At 45.9% G+C, this 19,816-nt stretch overlaps 1 protein-coding gene and 1 long non-coding RNA gene across 5 annotated transcripts in view; one reads left to right on the plus strand and one right to left on the minus strand.

Moving 5' to 3' along the window:
- KAZN (kazrin, periplakin interacting protein) overlaps positions 1–19,816 on the plus strand; it is a 1,203,323-nt gene that overhangs the window by 768,082 nt on the left and 415,425 nt on the right. The window lies entirely within an intron of this gene.
- Positions 14,360–17,842, minus strand: LOC115833032. The gene is made up of 2 exons (XR_004028464.1): positions 17,801–17,842; positions 14,360–17,768 (listed from the first exon to the last, which is right to left on the minus strand). It is a non-coding gene; the product is annotated as an uncharacterized LOC115833032 (long non-coding RNA).

The following is a 19,816-nucleotide window of genomic DNA, read 5'->3' on the forward strand; positions in this document are numbered from 1 at the left end:
GGGCAACATAACAAGACCCCGTCTCTACACAAAAATGTTTAAAAATTAGCCAGGTACAGTGGTGTGCACCTATAGTCCCAGCCACTCAGGAGGCTGGGGTGAGAGGATCGCTTGAGCCCAAGAGTTTGAGGTTGCAGTGAGCCAAGATTGCGTCATTGCATTCCAGCCTTGGTGACAAAATGAGAGCCTGTCTCTAAGAAACAAACAAACAAAAAACAAATAATAAAACCAAGGCCCTGTGAACCTCGTCTCCAATATTAAAACCTCTCCCAGCTGAAACCATCCTTTGTATGTGTGTTTTAAAATAGTTCAGTGCAATGAGAATTAATGAACAACTGACCAACTTTTCCTGGGTACCGCCAATCTATCAGAGGCTACCAAGAAGTACAAATCTGCCCTCAAGATTACCATTGACTTGAGGAGTCATCTTAAAAAGAGAACAGCCATATAAGATGGCATCCCTTGTACAATGGCAAACTGGTGGCCCCTAGCTGATCTGGTCTATGTAGATACTTTATTTGGCCCGTGAGTTCTCTCCCTTCCCTTCCCTCCCCTGCCCTCCCCTCCCCTTTTTCCTTCCTTTCTCTTTTTCCTTCCCTTCTTCCTTCCCTTTTTTCTTTCTTTCCTACTTTGAGGCAAAAACTTAGACTCTCTAGTATACTGTAAGTTTCTCTCCACACAAGATATTCATCTTTACCAGCCCCAGAGGTGCAAGCCCAGCTCCTGAAGGCATTTATGTTTGTGTCCTCGTAGTCAAAGGCAGAGAGGTATTCAAGCTTGAGCGAGCCTCAGAGGCACCTGGAAGCCTTGTTAAAAACAGGTTACTGGGTCCCACCCTACAGCTTCTGCTTCATTCTGCTTCAGTAGGTCTGAGGTGGGGCCTGCTGATTTACGTTCCTAACACGTACCTAGGTGATGCTGCTGCCACTGCTCCAGGGGCTACACTTTGAGAACTCAAGGATTCTCAAATGATAGTATGCATCAGAGTTACCTGGGGAGCAGGTGAAAACCCTGGATACCATGACCTCATCCCCTCTGATTCCGATTCAGTAGATCTGGGGAGGGGCCTGGGCATCCCTACTTTGAACAGGCCCTCCAAGTGATCCCGATTCATACCAAGAGTTTGAGAATCATTGCTCTTAAGGGTCCAATAAGTGGTATAGGCCAGTGCATGTGGATTTGAATCTCTTGTTAAAACACAGATGCTGATTCAGTAGGTCTGGGCTCAAGGCCTGAGATTCTGCATTTCTGGTAAGTTCTCGGGTGACGCCTGTGCAGCTGGTCCAGGCGCCACGCTTTGAATAGCAAGGGATAGTTCAGTGTTTCTCGACAAGGGGTGACTTACCTTCTGAGGAACATTTGACAATGTCTGAAAACATTTTTAGTTATCACGGCTGGAGGGTGGGGAAAATTCTACTGGCATGCGGTGGGTAGAGGCCATAGATGATGTCAAACATCCCACAGTGCACAGGAAAAACAAAAGATTCAATCCCAAAATTGGAATAGTGCTGAAGTTGAGAGGTCCTGTGGTAGACAAAGGCATTGAGAAGTTGCCTAATCACAGATGTTGAGCCAGGGTGGTCAGTGAAGGCTTCCTGGAGGAGGGGGTACTTAAATGAGGGCTGCTGTCCAATATTTGGTTTATCTAGGGTCTCCCTTCTCTACAGCGCATGCTGCTATCTAATATATATTTAACTTACATGTCTTACTTACAGCATTTCCCCTGCTAGAATGCAAACTTCAGAAGGGTTAGAACATCTGGTTGGTTCATTTAGGTATCCGCAGTACCAAGAACAGTGCCTGGCACATAGTAGGTGCTCAGTAAATAGTAAATGAGTGAGTGAATGGCAGAGTCTTTGGAGAAACAGGAGGCTGGTGCTGGGTCACATACTGGGGGAGATGGCAAAATTATTTGTGTCATCATTCTTTCACTCCCCCGTTCACAAAACATATTAAAGACCTGCTTTGTACCAGCTCCCTAGGCACAAACCCTTGATCTGTTCTTCGTCAAGGCTATGAGATAGGCCCACCACTTATTTATTGCTTTTCAGACATTTGGAGAAGGGCAGTAGAATTTCCCCCCATGGGCAAAGGGCCCATCCTTTTTTTTTTTTTTAAGGACTGTTTGAAACATCCTAATTTTATGATGCCAGGAAAGGAATCTCTGTGTATCACAAAGAAAAGTAAAAATGAATATAAATGTTTATATCTCTTTTCAATTCACTGCTTTACTTTTTTTAACCTCATTTCCATCCAGAAAGTTCTTGCCCCGTATTTTTTGAAAATTGGAAAATCAGACCCTTAATTTGTGTGTCTGCATTTGCTAGAGTGAGCGGAGGAGTGTGGATTCAAAGGGCCTCTTTTTAAAACAGTCCATTTTCCCATTAGCACAAGCCTCTGAGGCACCTTTGTGCTACTCTGTTTAGAAAAAAGAATATTACAAAAACACGTTCTAATTATTATTGGCCTTTCATTACTTTAGAGCTTCTGCACAGCCTAGAAATGAACATCCTTGCCTCAGAATTTTGTCTTTATTTTTTTTTCTTTTGGGAGACGTGTCATCCCTACAGGGCTATTTATGAAGCCCAAGCTGGTGGAATTTGTCTAATGTGCGTGATGTAGAAGAGGCCAACATCATAATGAAAGGAGGACCTCTGAGCTCATTTGCATTCCCCTGGCTGGTTGGGAAACAAAAGCCCACTCCGTGCTACACTTCATGGTTCACTTGTTGTGGTTCATTTCCTCCACCAATCGAGTGGTAGGTTAAAAAGAAAAGAAGTCAAGTCTTTTCTGCAGTGTCCTCTGCCCGGCATTCACAGCTGGGTTTTAATGTGGACAGGTCGTTGTTACATCTGGAGAAGGAAGAGTCTTTGAACCTGATGTGGCCCGAGCCCTCCCTTTCGATAGGTCAATTCCATAACAGTCTGGCTCTTTCTCGAAGAGCTCCCAAGGCCGAGGATCATTGAAAGCTTGGTCGTTTTAGATCCTGCCCAAAGAATCAGCTCTCTCCTCTCTGGCTGTGTCCAGTGTATCACCTGTCTGTGTCCGGGCACTTAGGTGTGGGTGGAAGAATTGCTCTCTGACAAGTTTCAGCAGACACAGAATTTATCAAAGGCTGTCAGGGGGCTCACGGAATCCAGAAGGTCAGAGAACCAGGTTTGGAGCAGCTACACAGCAGGAACAATGCCCAGACCCCATTTCAGGATTGCTTTGTGGAGACAGCAGCACTGCCATTGCTGAGCACAGACACCAAAATGTGTAGCCCTGACACCATGCACCAAGTGCCACCTCTAAGCTGCTGTCACTGCTGTCTCTGGGCACAGGATAGGGCTACCATAGCCCTCTCTGAGATCTGTCTGATGCCCTCTTCTTACAGCCACAAGCTTCTACCTCAGAGTCTGACTTAGGCACAGCCTGATAGTTGGATCCCAGCCCACATGCAAAGGAGGATGAGAACGTTTCTGGCTTTTAATCTGGAAAGATGTAGGCTTATAATATTGGGGAACTCCTGAAACAAAAATGGTGTTCAAAGATCAGCGTGGCCCAAAAGAAGGACAGATGCCCATTAGCCTAGGAAGGCCTTGCCTTGGTACATTATATCACAGTGAGCTGGAGGTTGTAGGGCAGCAAGAGACGGAGACCCTTCAAAGGATTGCCACTGTCCCTGTGTCCCATCACAGGCTCAACTGCACTGAGATTTTACCAGCGCCCCCTCTTCCAGTCCTTGACTGAAGGTGGATTCTGCAAGGAACAGACCAGGGCTGGCCCTGGATGGACACATAACCGTGCCTACAACCCACAGCAAAGCTTCTTGGACACCCAGGTGATGGTTTCAAAGTGGCCCGTTGCACTGAGCCTTTGTTTCCTTCTTGGAAGCAACAGCGGTGGGCTTGTGATGATTTGATTGTTTTGAAATGGGAACAAGTGATGGCCTGAAGAAGGGCATGCATGATGTGAAGGCAGTTTGAAGAATGCCTGAAATTCAGAACATCAGGGAGGAAGCGTCCTTCGAGATCATCAGGGCCAGACCCTGCATTTCACGGTAGGAGCAGCTGGAGAAGGAAGACGTGTTGTTGGATCCATCAGCTGCTGTTGGATCCATTGTGCTGCCTCAAGGATGCAGGCTGTGGAAACAGGGACGTGAAGATGCCTGAGTGACTTTGACAGAAACTTACCAGGAATTGACATAGTTTAACATATTCATCGAACAAAATCTTGGCTGAATTCTTGGTGCCGGTCAACCCCTTCCCCTTCCCTCCGTGTGCTTTCTCTTCCCAGGCTAAGGAGTCTTAACACCTTAATGTTCAGAATCTCAAAGAAGGTCCTGTGGGTCATCAAGTCCGGGGATTCTCAAAGTCCTCAGTCCTCCTTTATCAGATTCACCACTGGACTTTGGTTAGAAGAAAAATTCCTGAGTCACTCTGCAGTGATGCCCAGGTATGTGAGTTTTTACAAAAGCTTCTCAGGTTATTTGTGTGCACATTGAAATTCAAGAACCCATAGATCTAGTCCAAACTCCTCATCTTATGCATGGGGAAATGGAGACTCAGAAGAGAAGTGCAGAAACTCGCTCAAAGGTGAACAGATGGCCACTAGCAGAGCTGAGCCTAAAATTTTCTTATTCATATTTCTAGTCCTTTATTTCTGACTCTGATCTTCTGGCTTCTCCAGCAGATCTTTTTTTTTGTATCTAAATTAGGTGGCATTGAAAGTCAACAGCAGAACTAAAAGTGAGCCCTGTTTTATGCCAAGAAGATCTTTCCTGCAAAGTTGTGAGATGCATTTGCTCTTAAATGCAGCTGTGGTCACCAAAAGAACCACGAACCAGCTATGTTGTGGATTTGATCCGTTTAGTGGACTCGTTGCTGAAAGCAAAGGTCACCCTGGGCTTCTGGAAGGAAGGGGCACTTTCTACATGACAGATGAGTGCTTAGTGGCTTGCACACCTCTCCTGTAATACTCTCCACCTTCTTCAGGGATACATGCTACCTTCCCCAGGTAGATTTTATTCATGCAACCCTAGACCTTGCCACTCACCAGGACGAGTTAGGCACTTCTAAGCTTAAGCAGAGGACTGAGGCCAAATGTCTTGACCACTTGTTCTTGGCTCACTCTGGGATGCTGCTATTGATGTTTCTTTGGCAGTGTAACTAGGTCCTGTAGCTGAAAGTAGACAGAGATTCAGTTTAAAAGGAAAATTAACTGGAAATCATTTTATCTCCAAATGTGCCCAATGCAATTTTATCTTCTTTTCTTTTTTTTTTTTTTTTTTTAAAGACAGGGTCATTCTGTTGCCCAGGCTGGAGTGCAGTCGTGCAATCATAGCTCACTGCAGCTGCGAACTCCTGGGTTAAAGCCATCTTCCCACCTCAGCCTCCTGAGCACCTGGGACTACAGACACGTGCCACCACACCCAGCTATTTTTATTTTATTTTATTTTTGTAGGGACAAGATCTCTCTGTGTTGCCCAGGTTGGTCAGGACAAATTTATCTTCAAGGCCCCCACATTCCCTCACTCCAAGGTGCCCTGTGCTGGCATTGAGGTCAGTCTCGTGGTGTTAGTTATTTAGATGTGACTACACTGTATGGGGTGGCATGTTGGGGCAGCTGGTTTGTTCCTCCTACCAAGGATGTTCTGGCTGCCTGGGGCAAGAGCCACAGGCTGCCACCAGGCCCCACTGCCTTCACAGCAAGAGGGCAGCAGGATTGGGTTGACCTGATGTTGAACTTGAAGTAGGATTGGGTTGAACTGACTGTTGAACTGGAAGTCAAGTTCTCAGAGTGCGTCTGGAATGCTCAGCATCAGGAGAGGGCCCGCAGGGCAACCCTCAGACATCTGGTAGGAAATGAGCTCCAGGGCAGTTGGGGGTATTCTCTGTGGAAATATTTCCCTCTTATTTTTGCTGTTCTTCTTTGCAATGTTTGCCCTTCTACTTGGAAGATTCTCCTGGGTCTTTCGTGCCTGTGTCCTCAGTGCCTGGACCAGTGTGTGGCATCCAGTCAAGGAGGGCAGGAGGCTGATATCCCCCACCTGCCTCTCCCCGCTCCAATCTACTATCTCATTTCTTTATTATGTCCTGTTTTCTCTTTTTTGGCATGCCTATTACCCATCTCCATCATTAGAACTTACATTTCAGAGCTGAACTCAGTCTTCTTCTAATAATTCCATGCCTGATACCCTGTAGATGCACAATAAATATTCTGGGGAATGGATGTTAAGTAAAAGTACATGCTCAATAATTGTTCATTGCTTGAGAAATGGGGACTTTGGGGGAATAGCCAAGGTTGTTCTCAGAGAACCTTCTGGCCCTGTGTTTGATAGAATAGAGAGTCCCCTCTTGCCTTGTGGATTATTTTCATTTTCTTTTTCTCTGAGTGGCAGTGACTTTCCCTTTGGCCCTGCTCTACACCCCGAGTATGGTTGGCCCCCTCCAGGTCTAAGCACAGGACATCTGAAAAAGGGGCCAAAATATAGGGGAGGTGAAGGAGACGCTGACTGGACGTGTTGGGAATGAAGGGGGAGAGTGACCAGCACCTGCAACTTGAGAATCCTCAGGAAAAGACCCAGGGATGAGATTTGGTTGTTCCTGGGTTTTTTCCTGTTTGAGCGAGATGTTTTCCCTCCTCGGATGCTGGCATTGATCCACTTTGAATCAGCTGTTGACTCCCTGCTGGGATTACCAAGCAAGATGACCTTTAATTACATTCCTTCCCCTGCCTGCAAGGCCAACCTGAAATGATCTGTAATATTCTGTTGGATTCCCTCTATATGCAAAATGTCAGGTCCTTCTTGTCTCACCCAGAGACATTGAGCTTGAGGTTAGGAGGATCGACTTTGATCCCTAGCCTGTGTCTAGCCAGCTAAGCAGCCTTACCTAGGGAGGTCACTTCATGTCCCTGAACCTCAGTTCCCATCTCTATGACAGAAAAGATGATGCTTGCTCTGTCCTCCTGCAGGGAAGATTGTAAGGACTGAATAAAATAATGAATGGGAGCTAAAAAGTGGAGACAACCCAAATGTCCATGAGTTGATGAATGGGTAAGCAAAATGTGATATATCCATACAACGGAGTATTATCCGGCAGTGAAAAGGAATGAAGCAGTGATTCGTGCCACAGCATGGATGAACCTTGAAAACATTATGCTAAAGGAAAAAAGCCGACACAAAAGGCCATATATTGCATGATCCCGTTTATATGAAATGTCCAGAATAGTCAAATCCATAGAGATGGAAAGCAGATTGGTGGGTGCCAGGAGCTATGGGGAGGGGAGAATGGGGAGTGACTGTTAATAGGGATAAAGTTGCTTTTGGGGCTGATGAAAATGTCCTGGAATTATACAGTGGTGATGGTTGCAGAACTTTGTGAGTATACTAAAAACCACTGAATTGTATACTTTAAAAGGATTAATTTTAGGGTATAAGTATTATATGACAATGATAAAATTAACACACACATAGGAAAGGACTGAGTAAGCTATAGGATACATAACATTGGAGTGTTACCATCATCAACAGTGTCCTCTTCATATCCTAGCATTTATTTAGTGCCAACTGTGTGCCCAGCAGTGTGACAAGAGCAGTGCGTGCCTTTCTTTGTGTCGTCTTTATTTTGTAAAGAAGACCGAGGATTAGAGAAGTGAAGGCCCATGATCAAGGTTACAGGTTACAGGGCTATTAAGGGGCCGCCTGGACCCCAAAGCCTAGACCCTTCCCATCATCCCATGCTGCTGTCTCACTTCAAGGGCTTCTGAGGGATAAAGATATAACTTATTTTTTGGAGACATAGCCATTGTTTAACTTAAAATGGTTCTTAGGATTTCACTGGTGATACCCAAGAGTCCCATTGGAAAGGCAGAAATATCTGCCTGGTCAGTGTAAGTGAACCTTCCGAGCTGTAGAAATTGACTGGCTCATGAATGACTCACCCATGAGACTAGCCAGTGGTCTCTTTGGCCTGTGGGGTAAGAGTGGAATCCAAGAATTCTGAGAGGTGATGACAGACTCTAAGACATCCCAGGGGCCCATTTTCAGACCTTGGCGATGACAGGCACCTACCCAGAAGCTTAGGAAGACCATCCCAGAGTTCCTCTGGGAAGGGTTGAAAATCAGCTTTGCAATCACGTCATATGGAGAGGAGGACACTTCTAGGCCTCGGGAATGATTTATTGATGGAATTCCCTTGAGCCTGCTCCCATCTGTGAAGAGAGACCGAGGATGTGGCCTGCCAAGTCCAGAATAGTCAGGGTCTGCACCAGTAGATCAAAAAGCTGCTGAGTGGAGACAGAAAACGCTGTCTGAGATTTGGTTGGGGGTATGCAGAGTACAGCAGCCCCTCAAGGGAGGTCCCAGAGCTTTCCAGGTGTCCATACAGCTGGTGCATGTGCTTTACAGAGAAAACACAGATAGCTTGTGCAGAAATGGGCTGTTTGGACGCCCTGAGTGGCTCCTCATGCCCTACGAAGTCTGACCCCAGAATTGGGAGTGATTGTCTGGTGTGGCAGAAGGGACTCTGAGAGGCAAGGGGCTCTGGCACCTCTGATGGTTAAATTAAGTGTCGACTGGATTGGATTGAAGATGCAAAGTATTGTTTCTGGGTGTTGCCAGAAGAGATTAACATTTGAGTCAGTGGACTGGGAGAGGAAGAGCTGCCCTCCGGAAGACCCGCCCACAAGGTGGATGGGCACTATCCAATCAGCTGCCAGCGCGACTAGGAAAAGCAGGCGGAAGAAGGTGGAAGAAGCTGACTTGCTGAGTCTTCCGGCCTTCATCTTTCTCCCGTGCTGGAGGCTTCCTGCCCTCGAACATCAGACTCCAAGTGCTTAGGCTTTTGGACTCTTGGACTTAACACCAGTGGTTTGCGAGGGGCTCTCGGGCCTTTGGCCACAGACTGCAGGCTGCACTGTTGACTTCCCTACTTTTGAGGTTTTGGGACTTGGACTGAGCCACTGCTGGCTTCCTTGCTCCTCAGCTTGCAGACGGCCTATCATGGGACTTTACCCTGTGATCATGTGAGTCAATTTTCCTTAATCAAGTCCCTTTTGTATATACATATGTCCTATTAGCTCTATCCTCTAGAGAACCCTGACTAATATACCACCTTAGCTCCAGCTCCCATGGGCTGTGTGATGCTGGGCGAGCCCCTTCCCCTCTCAGGCTCAGGTTTCAGTATTTACTAAAGACGGTGTTAAACTACAAAACCAGTGAGTGCACCTTTACTCATCAAGCCTTTGCTATGGCCCTACTCTTTGCCTGGCTCACAGCAAAGGGATGGGGATATAATGGTGGATATAATATATTCCCTATGTAATATATCCCCTATGTAATAGAGGATATATAGATGGGGATATAATAGGACCGAAAAAGGGCATCAGCCTCACTTTTTTGGAGCTTACAGGTTAGTGAGAGAACCAGAGATTAATTATATAATCCCCAAAACGTATAATTACAGATTGTGGCAAATGCTGTGAAAAAGCAGCAAAGATTTCTGTTAATGCACAGACTTTACCTTTTGCAAGCCTGCTATGTGCCAGACCCTCGTCACGCTTGTATAAAATGTACCTGGAATTTTGTCTTTATTCAGGTATGCTAAAGTCCATAGATCAAGAGACAATTACCATTGAAAATATAGTTTGTTACTTACAGTTCTCAAGAGAAGGGGGCAGGCCAGGCCATGCAGGGCCGCATGGGGAAGTACCAGGGTCGGTTAGCAGGCTGAAGGAGGCAAGGGGAAAGCCTGGACCAGAGCTTTTGTTGGGTCTTTTTTGTGGAAGGAATAGGCAAGGCAGAGTAAGTACACCAAGTAGGTTTAGGATTGAATTGTTTGAATAATTTAGGTGAGCTCTGGGGTGCGGGGGTGGTCCCTATTTGTCAAATGCCTGGCCCTGGGGTGATATGGGGTAGGGGGAATATTGGTTTGGTATGTGACAGTTTGATAAAGGCAGCGGTAGGGGCTGTGGGTTCTGGATTGGTTGATTTGCATAGCAAAGGTGTGTTCACAGGCAGGTTGTTTGCTGTCTCTAGGAACTAACACTCCCTCCCCAGGTCTGAAAGGCACCAAGATGTCCAAGCATTGTGAACTCTAGAAAATAAAAAAACATGACCAATCGAGTGCCTTACATGTTTGTATTGACCTTTTAAATCCTCACATTTGCCCCGTGAGGTAGGTACTAATGACAGCAGCATCCCCATTGTTCAGATAGGGAAACGGAGGCTTAGAGAGGTAAGGAACATGCCCAAGGTCACTTGGCTAGTCGGATAGGCATCAGCTTTTGAACCCAGACAGTCATGCTTCACCACTGGGGCGCCTCAGGATCTCATTCCTGTCTCGATCTTGTCTTGTTGAGCATAGTAAGTGAGGAGTGATTTGTGGCTAAGGCTCAAGGAGGCACCACTTGTGTCAAGGGTGAAGGATGCAGTGAGGAAGGAAAGGCTTCGGGATCAACAGGACAGGAGGGAGAAGGTGGCTTGGGGCCCAGCTGACCGTGCAACTCGCCTGTGGAATGTTTAAAGCTGGCAGATGCTGGGCCCCCACTCCAGACCTATTAAACCAGAATCTCTCTAGGAGGTGATATTTTTAATTAAATTCCCTGAGCGACTCTTTTTAAAATTATCTTTTTAAAAAGATTACGGTATGATTCACATACAGTGAAATGCACAGATCTTAAATGTACGGTTTGATGAGTTTTGACAAGTGCATACCCTGATGCAATTCACACCCCTACCAAGATACGGAATCTTTCCATCATCCTGGAAAACGCTTTTGTGCCCCTTCCCAGTCCGTTCCTGTATAGCCCTCCCACTACTCCTGCAGCTATGGCTCTGAGTTCTATCAGTATAGATTAGTTTTGCCTGATCTAGAACTGCATCTACATGGATCCTAGAATATGTGTACTTTTATGTTGGGCTGCTATCACTCAGCAAAATTTTTTTTTATTATTTAAGTTCCGGGATACGTGTGCAGAATGTGCAGGCTTGCTACACAGGTATATATGTGCCATGGTGGTTTGCTGCACGTATCAACCCGTCATCTAGGTTTTAAGCCCCGCATAATAGGTATTTGTCCTAATGCTCTCCCTCCCCTTGCCTCCCACCCCCCAGCAGGCCCCGGTGTGTGATGTTCCCCTCCCTATGTCCACGTGTTCTCATTGTTTAACTCCCATTTATGAGTGAGAACATGTGGTGTTTGGTTTTCTGTTCCTGTGTTAGTTTGAGATTCATCTAAGTTGTTGTGTGTTTCAGTAGTTCATTCATTTTGTAGCTGAGGAGTATTACGTGGTATGGTGTGTTTTAGGCTGTTGTTGCATTGCTATAAGGAAATACGTGAGCCTCGGTAATTTATAAAGAGCCTTCATTGGCTCCTGGTTCTGCAGGCTCTACAAGAAGCATGGTGCTGGCGTGCTTGGCTTCTGAGGAGGCCTCTGGTAGCTTACAGTCATGGCGGAAGATGTAGAGGGAACAGGCACGTTACAGGCAAAAGCAAGAGCAAGAGAGAGAATTAGCAGGAGGTGGCACACATTTGAAGCCACTAGATCTCCTGTGAACTCAGAGGGGGAGCTCCCTCATCATCAAGGCGGCAGCCCAAGGCATTCATCAGGGATCCGCCCCCATGATCCAAACACCTCCCACCAGGCCCCACTTCCAACACTGGGGGTTACATTGCAACATGAGGTTTGGGTGGGGACAAATATCCACGCTATATCATATGGCTATACCACAGTTTGTCTATTCATTCTCCTATTGATGGACACTTGGATTGTTTCCATTTTGGGCTACTTGGAGTAAAGCTACTGTGGACATTTCTGTCCAAGTCTTTTTGTGGACATTTGTGTTCAAGTCTTTTTGTGGACATATGTTTTCATTTCTCCTGGGTAAATATCTAGGACTGGAATGCTGAGATTGCCCGTGGGTGATTCATTGCAGCCAGCCCAACACTGACATTTCAGAAACTCTGGACAGACCAACTCATAACTGCAATTCTTCTGAGCCCCCAAATTCCATTTTCAGCTTGAAAGTGGCATTTGCAGTTGCTGCATTTTTTTTCATGGTGGTAAAATAGACATAAAATTTGCCATTTTAACTATTTTTTTTTTTTTTGAGATGGAGTCTTGCTGTGTCGCCCAGGCTGGAGTGTAGTGGCGTGATCTCCAAGGTCTGCCTTGTGGGTTCACACCATTCTCCTGCCTCAGCCTCCCGAGTAGCTGGGACTACAGGCACCCACCACCATGCCTGACTAATTTTTTGTATTTTTAGTAGAGATGGGGTTTCACCATGTTAGCCAGGATGGTCTCGATCTCCTGACCTTGTGATCCGCCCGCCTTGGCCTCCCAAAGTGCTGGGATTATAGGCGTGAGCCACCACGCCTGGCCCATTTTAACTATTTTTAAATATATTGTTCAGCGGCATTAAGTTACATTCACGTTGTTGTGCAACCATCGCCACTATCCATCTCCAGAACGTTTTTCATCTTCTCAAAGAGAAACTGTCCCCATTAAACACTAACTCTCCATTCCCCCTTCGTTCATTCCAGGCCCTGGCATCCACCATTCTACTCCCTTTCTCTATGGATTTCACTACTCTGGGTATCTCATAGAGGGTGAATCATACAGTATTGTTCTTTTGTGACTGTCTGGCTTTGCTTATCATAATACCTTCAAGGTTAAGACATGGGTCAGAATTTTTTTTTTTTTTTTTTTTTTTTTTTTAAGACAGGGTCTTGCTCGGTTGCTCAGGGTGGAGTGCAGTGGCCTAATCATGACACACTGCAGCCTTGACCTCCTGGGCTCAAGCAATCCTCCAGCCTCAGCCTCCTGAGTAGCTGGGACCACAGGCATATACCACCATGCCTGGCTATTTTTTTTTTAATTTGTTGTAGAGACAGGATCTCCCTGTTGCCCATACTGGTCTCAAACTCCTAGACTCCAGTGATGCTCCTGCCTCAGCCTCCCAAAGTGCTAGGATTACAGGCATGAGGCACCATGCCTGGCTAGAATTCCCTTCTTTTTTTTTTTTTTTTATTTTTTTTTTTTTTATCTCTTTTTTGTTTTATTATTATTATACTTTAGGTTTTAGGGTGCATGTGCACAATGTGCAGGTTTGTTACATATGTATCCATGTGCCATGTTGTTTTGCTGCACCCATTAACTTGTCATTTAGCATTAGGTATATCTCCTAATGCTGTCCCTCCCCCTCCCCCCACCCCACAACAGTCCCCGGAGTGTGATGTTCCCCTTCCTGTGTCCATGAGTTCTCATTGTTCAATTCCCACCTATGAGTGAGAACATGCGGTGTTTGGTTTTTTGTCCTTGCGATAGTTTACTAAGAATGATGTTTTCCAGTTTCATCCATGTCCCTACAAAGGATATGAACTCATCATTTTTTATGGCTGCATAGTATTCCATGGTGTATATGTGCCACATTTTCTTAATCCAGTCTATCATTGTTGGACATTTGGGTTGGTTCCAATTCTTTGCTATTGTGAATAGTGCCGCAATAAACATACGTGTGCATGTGTCTTTATAGCAGCATGATTTATAGTCCTTTGGGTATATACCCAGTAATGGGATGGCTGGGTCAAATGGTATTTCTAGTTCAGATCCCTGAGGAATCGCCACACTGACTTCCACAATGGTTGAACTAGTTTACAGTCCCACCACAGTGTAAAAGTGTTCCTATTTCTCCACATCCTCTCCAGCACCTGTTGTTTCCTGACTTTTTAATGATGGCCATTCTAACTGGTGTGAGATGGTATCTCACTGTGGTTTTGATTTGCATTTCTCTGATGGCCAGTGATGATGAGCATTTTTTCATGTGTTTTTTGGCTGCATAAATGTCTTCTTTTGAGAAGTGTCTGTTCATGTCCTTCGCCCACTTTTTGATGGAGTTGTTTGTTTTTTTCATGTAAATTTGTTTGAGTTTATTGTAGATTCTGGATATTAGCCCTTTGTCAGATGAGTAGGTTGCAAAAATTTTCTCCCATTCTGTAGGTTTCCTGTTCACTCTGATGGTAGTTTCTTTTGCTGTGCAGAAGCTCTTTAGTTTAATTAGATCCCATTTGTCAATTTTGGCTTTTGTTGCCATTGCTTTTGGTGTTTTAGACATGAAGTCCTTGCCCACACCTATGTCCTGAATGGTATTGCCTAGGTTTTCTTGTAGGATTTTAATGGTTTTAGGTCTAACATTTAAGTCTTTAATCCATCTTGAATTAATTTTTGTATAAGGTGTAAGGAAGGGATCCAGTTTCAGCTTTCTACATATGGCTAGCCAGTTTTCCCAGCACCATTTATTAAATAGGGGAATTCCCTTCTTTTTTAAGGCAGAGTAATATTCCATTGTATGTAAAGACCACATTTTGTTGTTATATTTTTAATGGAGAAAAAATGTATTCTAAAAGAAAACAGAGTTTTTAAAGGAACGTACAATTACCTAGCCCTAAACTATAAATTCTTCCCTTCCTCATATATTTAGCTGTTAATGCTCATGACGCTCTAGACCCAGGAGGTCTTTAAATGCAAACAAGTCAACACAAGGTAGATGCTACCATCTTTTTATTGTAAGAGATGGACACATACAGGATCAGCAGCTGCCACTGGCAGCTCTTCTCTCCCATTTGAACTGGTTTCCCAGGAAGTCTGTTAAAAATCCTCTCTCCTTTTCTTTTTCAAGAGCTGTTCCTACCAGAGTCTGAAAAGTAGATCTCTTTGTTTATATTTCCCTTGGCTGTTTTAAAGCCTTATTTGTCATATCTGACATAGTGCGAGTTCCCTATCAGATATGAGAGGAGGCGCCTGCTGAAAGCATGATGGGATGGGAAATGTGAGCTGAAAGCCATTTAGACTCTGACCCTCAGTGCCTTCCTGGGAACTGGAAGCTGCCAAGAGTCTCAGTGGTAGGAACGACCCTGATAAAAACAGGCAGAGTTAATTGCCTGGGTGCTGAGTCGCTCCAGAAGTGCAAGGAAACAATAAAGGTCGTAATTAAAACTCAGTTGCTCAAATTTGAGAGTCACAGCGTGTCTCAAAGAAGACACATAGGTCAAACACACGAATTATATTAATGGGACGTGACTGCAGAGATGAAGTGCAAAGATATTCCACCCATTCTCCTCCGGGGGGCCCTACCGAGCCTTTCAACCTCAACTCAAGATGCTGTTAGGCATTCTTGGACCCTCCAATGACCACTCTCTCCTTCCAGCCTCCACTGCTTCCCCTACGTTTTCTCCACTCCAGCCCCTGTGACATGGTGTTGGCACACTGAATGCAGTCACTGAATAAATGATAAATGGATGCACATTGCCTGTCACTTATTCACGACCCATTTATTAACCTCATTAGAGTATCAGCTCTATTAAAGCAGGGACTGTCTCATCTTCTCCCCAGCTCCCAGCCCCCCTATCTGGTACCAAGGAGATCCTCAGGAAAGGTTCCTAAACTTAGAAGCATAGCGCACATCCTATAGTATCCTCATTAATGCTGTGCAGTGCATGCTTCCTCTCCTCCCTGTATCCTCAGCATTGCTGAGACAGCCATTATTTCTTCTTAGTTATTATTTTTTCGATCCCCGGCATCTAGCCCCTACCTAGCACATAGTAGGAGTTCAATGCAATACACACTGATTATTGAATGATATTTTAGCAGCAATTCCATTTTTCTTATGCACTGGAGTATTTGTATTTCTTCTGAAATACAACAAGAGTTGTACTGCAGTACCTTGTCTATCCCGCTTTATTCTAGAATAGAATTAGGGAGGCTGTCTTGGGCTTGGGCTGTCTACGCAGAGTTTTATTACTCAGGTACCAAGGTAAGCCCTGGCCCCATAGCAAGCTCCTATAAATGTCTCTTATCATCTTCACAAGGCTTGATGTGCTTGGTTTTTTGTTGAGCCTTTTCATGGACATTGTAGACTCCAGGAAGACCAATCTTAGGGCAGTGGCTTTGCAGGTTTACCTCGTGGAATCAGCATTGGGGCTGTGCGCAGAAGATACTTGATTGGTATTAGGGTTGCACAGACCAAGTTTGATCCCAGCTCTACCACTCATGAGTTCTTTGACCTCAGGAGCAAGCTATTCCACCCTGAATGCCGTTTTTCCCATCTGCAAAGTGGGGATAAATCCTGCCTGCTACTACATGATGCAAGGGTTGGTTGGTGTGTTCATTTCTTGTGGCTGCTGTGGCACATCACCACAAGCCGAGTGGCTTGAAACAACACAGATTTATTCTTTTATGGTTCTGGAGGCCAGAAGTGTGGACTGAGTCTTATGGGGCTAAAGGCAAAGTGTTGGCAGAGCTGGTTCCTTCTAGAGGCTCCAGGGAAGATGTTTCTTCGCTCTTTCTAGCTTCTAGAGGCTGCCTGTTTTCCTTGGCTTGTGGCCCCTTCCTATCTTCAAAGCCAACAGTGTAGCATCTTCTCTCTCTGACTCTGCTTGCCTCTGTTTCTGTTGTCACATGGCCTTCTTCCCACTCTGACTTCTCCTGCACTCCTCTTATCAGGACCCTTGCAATGACATCAGGCCCACCTGGATAACCCGGGATCATTTCCCCACCTAAAGATCCTGAATCCCATTTTCAGAGTCCCTTTTAAATACTATGCAAGGTAACGTATTTGTAATTTCTGGGGATTTAGGATGGGGACATCTTTGGGGGCCACTATACAGGCTACCACAGATGGGATTGTGTACATGGTGACGTTCATGTAACTGAAGTGCCATATTGTCCTATGTGCTCCATCCCTAGAGTAAAACTCGTATCTGAGGCTTAGTTTGGATTCCACCAGAAGCAAACTCTGAGACAAGGATTCAAGAATAAATAGTTTATCTGAGAGATGCCAGAACACCAGTAGGGCCTCAGGAAAGTGAGATATGAAAGGGAAGGCAGCCAGTTAAGGGTGAGTTTCCAAGCCAGCTCCCACTGGGAGAACGGAGCTTAATCCTGCCAGATAAACTCTGGGAGCTGGTATAGAGCATGCTTCAGAGCTACACAACCTTAGGGGTGAGGGAGCTGGGGTATTTATACACCAATTCCCATCAGTCATTGGTATGGGAACTTCCCACAATTCTGTGCCACTGGTCTGATGTACAGGTGGCAGGCTGAGCTCCAGCAGGAAGGGAAGGCCTCAGACGAAGAAATGTGGGCAGTGGTAGCTAGAAGTCAGGCCAATGTGCACCCATGTACTGAGGGCCAGGGGACATGGGCAGAGGATTGGCAGTGTCTTCTACAGAGGACCAGGGCCTCCAAATGCTCTTGGCAGCATTCGGCTCAGCACCTGCCTGAGCATCTCTGCTCTTGCAGTCAAATCATTCGCCTGCTCAGAGTCACTTGTGGTTAGTTTCAAGCCTGTGTATGCCAGTTGTACTGTTATTTAATGAAACTAAGGTGAAAACGTGTTAGGAGTCAATTGCTTTAGGAGAAATGCTGTTTAATTAGATACGGTCAAGACAACTATAAAAGATGGTGGCGGGGACGAGGAACCAAAAAACTCTAGAAAGAGTAGTTGTTTCTCACTCACTTTAGAGAATCCCCAGCTGGAACTCATAGATGATCAATTATAGCTATGGCTTCTGTGTGTGTGCGTGCGTGTGTATTCAATTCCCATAACTCCATGGGATGGGTATTATTTCCATTTTACCGATCATTGGTGAAGAAACTGAGGGCCAAAGAGATTGAGTAAACTCCCCCGGGTCCTGCAGTGAGTCGATGGCAGAACTTGAATTTGAATGTCTCCCTCTTTTTGTCCTACACAACCTCTATCAGCCCCTCTTTTTGCCCTACACAACCTCTATCAGCCCCTCTTTTTGCCCTGCACAACCTCTATCAGCCTCAGTCTACCACGCTTTTGTTTTGTTTTTTTTTTTTTTTGAGACAGAGTCTCGCTCTGTTGCCCGGCTGGAGTGCAGTGGCGCGGTCTCAGCTCACTGCAACCTCCACCTCCTGGGTTCAAGTGATTCTCCTGCCTCAGCCTCCCGAGTAGCTGGACTACAGACGCGCACCACACCCAGCTAATTTTTGTATTTTTGGTAGAGATGGGGTTTCACCATGTTGGCCAGGATGGTCTCGGTCTCTTGACCTTATGATCCACCTGCCTTGATCTCCCAAAGTGCTGGGGTTACAGGCGTGAGCCACCACGCCTGGCCCAGTCTGCCACTCTTGAAGATCGTACTGGTATTTCTAGAGCTGACACCATCTCACATTGCTGGGAGGGATTCAAGGCAGATATATGTGGTCCCTTCGCCTCTCCAACTTGAGAGAATTCCTTCATGGAAAAAGAGAAATTATATCTTTAGTCCACTTTTCTTAACTTACTTTTACAATGAACATCATTGCTTCTTAATAGACTGTGGGAACACCTGAAAATCATAGCAAAATCAGCCTGACCCTTCACCTTCTGGCAAAAGCGACCTAGCAGAAACTCTGGGCACCCTCCCTTAGCTTTGCCCAATATCGGGTGTAGCGGGAAGCCCGGAGGAGAAGGACCTGGCACTGGCCGTGGCTTCTCAGAGACCTCCGTACCTCTGGGACTACGACAGCCACAGGAATCAAACATCTACACAGAACATTTGCGGTGGGGCTGCAGGGCCCAAGGCTTCCATTTCAGTCCTGAGTCCCTGGGCCTAGGCTCCCTCTGGAATTCTATTGTTCGGAAAGAGGGAAAAGCCTTCACTGATACAGAGCTTATTAACCAAGCTATTAACGCCCTGGGCTGGCTGGGTTTCTTCTTCTGTTTTCATGGTGCTCCCTGCAGAGGCGGCTGGGAAACAAACCTTTCCCTAGGAGGACTAGATCCATAACAGCTGCCTGGAGACCTGTCGGGACACTAATGTGGGGGTGGCTTGGTGTGCTGCGCTTGCTCCCCTCTGAATGAAAAATTGACCAACTTATACTGTGGTTACCAGCATTCACGGTAGCCTCCCTTATTTTCACTGAGGTAGCTGGTTGGCTGGTATGATAATTCCGTATTAAAATGGCAGCCTCTGTAGGGCTGGATTGAGGAGGTCATGGACCATGTTTATTTACCATGTATTAAGCACCTGCTATGACTGGCCCTGGGCTAGGCACTGTGGGCACAGAACTAAGATGCAACCCTTTGCTGGAACAGAAAGATGAGTCAACAGGCATTGGTCAGTGCAGTGAGAGAGGTGAAATCAGGGAACTGGAGGAGCCCAGAGTGGGGACAGCTTCTGCAGCTCCAAGGGTGGGGTTGAGGTGTAGTAAAGAAGGATATGCATAGGTGGTCACAAATGAACTGAGATGGGGAAGATGTGGCTGGATGAGGCAAGTGGAGAGGGTGAAAAGCATGTGTGCTCTGGGCAGCCCGGGCCCCAGCAGAGAGACCAGAGGTACATTAGAAGAACTTTCCAGGTCAGCGTGTAAGACACAAGGGGGGAAGATAAGTCTGTAGACAAATGCCAGTCAGTGGATCTTGCCAAGGAACTGGGATGTTACCCTGTGAGTCATCACTAGCTGTACCTGCATTTTACAGCATGAAATGTAGCTGTAAGTGGGAAGCAGGGGACTCGGATGATTTATCGGTGCAATAATGAATCATATCTTAAGAGTTTTCTATGCACTTTCATGGGGCTCACGTTGATAGGCAAATTCTGTTCTTCAGTTTTAATTATGCAAACCCAGGAGGCAAGAATTATTCTTTTTCATTTTCAACATGGAGACCAAAGTCCGTGCACTGGCCCCACACCAGCAACTTGTGCTGCGGCTCAATGGTGCCCACGGCACGGGGTGGTCAGAGGCTTGGCGTCCTGCAACATGGACTACAAGATGTCACAAGTTCCCAGCATGCACTTCTGATACAGGAACACGCCAATCATAG

This window comes from Nomascus leucogenys, chromosome 24 (genome assembly GCF_006542625.1).
Source record: "Nomascus leucogenys isolate Asia chromosome 24, Asia_NLE_v1, whole genome shotgun sequence".
Taxonomy (NCBI): Eukaryota; Metazoa; Chordata; class Mammalia; order Primates; family Hylobatidae; genus Nomascus; species Nomascus leucogenys.